The sequence below is a fragment of the Phascolarctos cinereus genome, unplaced genomic scaffold (assembly GCF_003287225.1).
Source record: "Phascolarctos cinereus isolate Bilbo 61053 unplaced genomic scaffold, phaCin_HiC Scaffold_5;HRSCAF=322, whole genome shotgun sequence".
NCBI classification, from domain to species: Eukaryota; Metazoa; Chordata; class Mammalia; order Diprotodontia; family Phascolarctidae; genus Phascolarctos; species Phascolarctos cinereus.
The window spans coordinates 233600766-233606512 of record NW_027555958.1 but is presented as its reverse complement, the minus strand read 5'-3'; positions in this window follow the sequence as shown (position 1 = coordinate 233606512).

Below are 5747 nucleotides of genomic sequence, written 5' to 3'. Positions count from 1 at the left end.
GCACTTATTCCTTCGACTCCTTCCATCCTGTGTTCATAAATCTAGCTGGTTTGTCTGAGGTGGCAGATATTAATTTTGTAAAACGTAAGGTTTTCCTTGGACTCTTATCAAGGAAGTCATCAGGTTTTTTAAAAATTTTTTTTAATATAAATTTATTTATTTTTAGTTTTCAACATTCACTCCCACAAGTTTTTGAATTCCAAATTTTCACCCCATCTCCCCCTTGCCCCCACCCCAAGATGTCATGCATTCTGAATATCCCTTCCCCTAGTCTGTCCTCTCTTCTATCTCTCTCCCCTTCTCTTATCCCCTTCCCCTTCTATTTTCCTGTAGGGCAGGATAGACTTCTGCACCCCATTTCCTGTATTTCTTATTTCCCAGTAGCATGTGAAAACATTTTTTTAAACATATGTTTTTAAAACTTTAGGTTTCAAATTTTCTCTCTTCCTCCCTCCCCACCCACCCTCATTGAAAAGGCAAGCAACTCAATATGGGTTGTAACGTGCAGTTATGCAAAACGTGTCCATAGTAGACATGTTGTGAAAAACTAACTCTATTTCCCTTAATCTTACCCTGCCCTCCCATTTATTCTTTCTTTTGACCCTGTCCCTCCTCAGAAGTATTTACTCCTTTTCCAATCTGCCCTCCTCTCTATCATCCCCCTGCTCTTCTCCCCCTATTTTCCTGTAGGGTAAGACAGATTTCCATACCCAATTGAATGTGTATGTTATTCCCTCCTTAAGCCAAATCCTATGAGAATAAGATTCACTCATTCCCTCTCACCTTCCCCTGTTTCCCCTCCACTGTAAGAGACTTTTCTGTTTTTTTTTGTGAGATAATTTACCTCATTCTACACCTCTCTTCTTCTCTGAGTATAATCCTCTCTCATCCCTTAATTTTATTCTCCAGATATGACCCCTTAATCTTCAACTCAACCTGTGCCCTCTATCTATCTATCTACATATAAGTACATATAATTTTTTTCTTCCAACTACCCTAATACTGACAAAGGTCTCATGAGTTATAAATATCTTTCAATGCAGGAATGTAAACAGTTCAGTCTTAATAAGTCTCTTATGATTTCTCTTTCCTGTTTACCTCTTCATGTTCCACTTGAGTCCTGTATTTGAAAGTCAAATTTTCTATTAAGCTCTGGTCTTTTCATCAAAAATGCTTGAAAGTCCTCTATTTCACTGAATGAACTGTTTTTTCCCCTGAAGGATTATACTCAGTTTTGCTGTGTAGGTGATTCTTGGTTGTAATCCTATCTCCTTTGCCCTCTGGAATATTATATTCCATGCCCTGTTCCTTAATGTAGAAGCTGCTAAATCTTGTGTTATCCTGATTGTGTTTCCACAGTACTTGAATTTTTTTCTGGCAGCTTGTAATATTTTCTCCTTGACCTGGGAACTCTGGAATTTGGCTACAATATTCCTAGGAGTTTTCCTTTGGGGATCTCTTTCAGGAAGAGATCTGTGGATTCTTTCAATTTCTGTTTTGCCCTCTAATATATCAGGGCAGTTTTCCTTGATAATTTCTTGAAACATGATGTCTAGGCTCTTTTTTTGATCATGGCTTTCAGATAGTCCAATAATTTTAAAATTCTCTCTCCTGAATCTATTTTCCAGGTCAGTTGTTTTTCCAATGAGATATTTCACATTGTTTTCTAATTTTTCATTCTTTTGGATTTGTTCTACTGTGTCATGATTTCTCATAAAGTCACTATCTTCCAATTGCTCTATTCTAATTTTTAAGGAAGTATTTTCTTCAGTAAGCTTTTGGACTTCCTTTTCCATTTGGCCAATTTTGCTTTTTAGGGCATTCTCATTGGCCTTTTGGACTTCTTTTGCTATTTGGGTTAGGCTATTTTTTAAGATGTTATTTTCTTCAGTATTTTTTGGGGTCTCCTTTAGCAAGCTGTTGACTTGTTTTTCATGTTTTTCTTGCATCACTCTCATTTCTCTTCCCAGTTTTTCCTCTATTTCCCTTACTTCTCAAAATCCCTTTTGAGCTCTTCTAAGGCCTGGGACTGATTCATATTTTTCTTGGAGGCTTTGGATGTAGGAGCTTTGACTTTGTTGTCATCTTCTGGTTGTATATTTTGATCTTTTTCACCAAAGTAAGATTCTATGGTCTGACTCCTTTCCTGGCCTGTGACCACAAGTATTCCTTTCTGTGCTGTAACTGTGAGGAAGGGTTCCTCTCCACAGCCACTCCAAGCTCCACCACGCCAGCGTTCCTCCTCACCCCAACACCTCCGCCCAGAACTGTGACCCAGATCCAAACATGGGCAAAGCAAGAGATTCCTGCCTCAGCACTGGCAAGTGATCCCTGCAATCCCTCTCTGATCAGCCACTGAATTCCCCCTCAGTCTGTGGGCGGGAAGCTCGGGAAGCAGCTGTCCCCCCAGGGCCTTGCTCTTGGGGAATAGAGCTGAAACCCAACCTTCCTGTCTCAGCGCTGACAGGAACAGACTTTTCCCACTGACCTTCTAAGTTGTCTTTGGCATTAGTAGATTGAGGAGTCTGGAAACCTCCACAGCTGCTCACGATTGAGTCCTCAGAGGCCTGCTCCAGGTTCGCTGCAGCCTGCGTGCCCACACTGCCGTGCTACACTGCGCTCCTCCCCCTGCGCAATACACCTTTCTGATCGATCATCCAGGTTGTTTTGGGCTGGAAATTTGTTTCACTCTGTCTTTTTGTGGGTTCTGCTGCTCTAGAATTTGTTTAGAGCCATTTTTTATGAGTATTTGGAGGGGTTTGTAGGAGAGCTCAAGCAAGTCACTGCTTTCACTCCACATCTTGGCTCCACCCCCCGTCAGTTTGTTTTTCTAAGGGATAATACAGAAGTTAGATTTTATTCAGTATAGATCCAGTTGAGAGATTTTCTTTAAAGACACTAATGGCGAGGTAGGTGGCACAGTGGATAGAGTACTGTTTGATGTTTGATGTGGGCCTCAGACACTAGTTGTGTGACCTTGGGTGAGTCACTTAATCTCTGCCTCAGTTTCCTCAATTTTAAAATTGGAATAACAATAGTACCTATGTCCCAAGGTTTTTCTGAGGATCGATCAAATGAGATAATATTTGTAAAGTACAGCACAGTCCCTAGCACAGTGTTGGTGCTTAATAATTGCATGTTTCCTTCCTAAGGGGAAGTAGCATGGCGCTGTTGATAAAATGCTGGAATCAGAGGACCTGGAGTCAAATGCTGGATCTGCCACTTACTACTTGTGATATTTGGCAAGTCGTCATAATCTGAGCCTCAGTTTCCACAACTCTGAAATGAGGAGTTTGAACAAGATGATCTGAAGTTGCTTCCCAGCTTTAGATTTATGAACCTGTGAGATCATCTGAAGTTCAAATCTGGCCTCAGACACTTACTAGCAGTGTGACCCTGAGCAAGTTGATTAACTGCATTTGCCTCAGTTTCCTCATCGGTCAAATGAGCTGGAGAAGGAAATGGCAAATCACTCCAGTATCTTTGCCAAGAAAACCCCAAACGGGGTCATGAAGAATTGGACACAACTGAAAGTGAGAATAACAACATAGGAGATCTGGCTGTTGAGTGGTTTATTTAAAGTATCAACTGGACTGGAACCGTCTCTAACCTGTGGGTGGCCGGAGCTGAATAAAGCAGGTTAGAGACAGGAGAATCAGGAATCAAACAGAAGTTTAATTTCAAAGTGAGGAAAGCAGCTTAAAAGCAAAAATATGTGCTGGATCCCCACCCCTAGTGGGGCCCTGAGGCAGTGTGGGGAGATCTCAATACTTACACCAATGGCTGTGCAATGAGCTGTAGTTTCAGTTGAATGATGAGGTCAGAAGTCAGATTTCAGGAGGAGTGAGAAGAGAAGAAACTGAAGAAAGGAGTATACAGTTTGGTTTTACTAGGAGTTTGGTTGAGAAAAGGGGGGAGGAATATAGAATGAAAATTGCTTGAAGGGATGGTAGAATCTAGTAAAAGGCTTTTCAAGGATAGGGAAGATGGGCACATTTGAAGGCAGTAAGGAAGAAATCAGTAGATAGAGGCTGAAGATTAAATAGGAGAGGGCATGATTGAGGTTGCAATCTGTTGGAGAAGAAAGGAAGGGATGGAATTAAGGTCATATGTTAATGAAGGATTAGCCTGACCAAGAGAAAATCCAACATCATGGTCAGATATCTGGGGAAAGGAGGAGAATGGGGAATGATGTCCAGGGGTTTTGAAAGGAATAGAGAGGAGAGGAGGGAGCTATAGGCAAGTAGCCTAAATATCCACGTTCTCAGTAAAATAAGAGATAAGATCCTAATCTGGCAGGGTGGGTTGTGTGAAGGGGGGGGCGTGGCATTGAGGGTCCAGTTGAAGTTGTATATATGAACTTATAATGTATAAAGCATAGTTCTTTGACTTTCTCTACCACCATTCATCGAGATAGCTTATTTACAAAATATTTCAAAGGGATCATTTTTCCTTTGAGTTTTTAGATATGCAGTTTAAATACTTTACTTTCCCTCCCCCTCTCACCCCCCACAAATACATGGTGACAGTCCTTAAGCCAATCACAAAATAATCAGATTTCCAGACCCTCTTGGAATTGGTATTTACAATATTTAAGATCTATGAGGGGGAAAAAATGTTAATACCGGGCAGAAAAATTAACCTTTTTCTAATGCTTGTTTTTTATTTAACCTTCCTAGTGGAGTAATTCCTGATGTTAGAGGCTATGGTTGTTTTTATAGTGTTTGGATTCAAACTCTTTAATATCCAAAGTACCATTAGTTATGTAAAAAATTCTAAGATATGAGGTTGCATACATTACACCAGCCCCATAAGGCAATCTTCCAAGAATACAATCCCATTAGATCAGGAGTCCTTGACCCTGGGATCCAGGAACTTGCTTTTAAAACTATTTTGATAACTATTTAAATATAATTGGTAGGGATGGTTTAACATAATTGATTATATCAATAACAAAAGTAACAAAAATCATATGATTATATCAATAGATGCAGAAAATGCCTTTGGCAAAATATAACAAATACAGCTATAAAAAACATTTAAAAGCATAGGTATAAATGAATTTTTCCTTAAAGTGATAAGCATCTACCTAAAACCATCAGAAAGCATTATTTGTAATGGAGATAAGCTAGAAGCATCCCAGTAAGATCAAGAGTGAAACAAGGATGCCCATTATCACCAATATTATTCAATATTGTATTAGAAATGCTAGCAATAGCAATAAGAGAGGAAAAAGAAATTGAAGGAATCAGAATGAGCAATGAGGTAATAAAACTCTTTGCAGACAGAATGATGATAGATTTGGAAAATCCTAGAGATTCAAATTAAAAAGTTAGTTGAAACAATAAATTATTTTAGCAAAGTAGCAAGACATAAAGCCACATAAATCATCAGCATTTCTATATATCACTAACAAAACCCTTCAAGAGAGATAGTAAGAGATATCCCATTTAAAATAACTGTAGACTATAAAATACCTGGGAGTATGACTGCCAAGACAAACTCAAAAACTACATGACATAATTATAAAACACTTTTTTAAAAATATAAAGTCAGATTTAAATAACTGGAGAAATATTAATTGTTCATGAGTAGGCAGAGCCAATATAATAAAAATGACAATTCTACTAAGTAATCTACTTATTCAATGCTATCCCAATTAAACTACCTAATATTATTTTATTGAGCTATAAAAAAAATAATAGTAAAATTCATTTGGAAGAACAAAAGGTCAAGAATATCAAAGG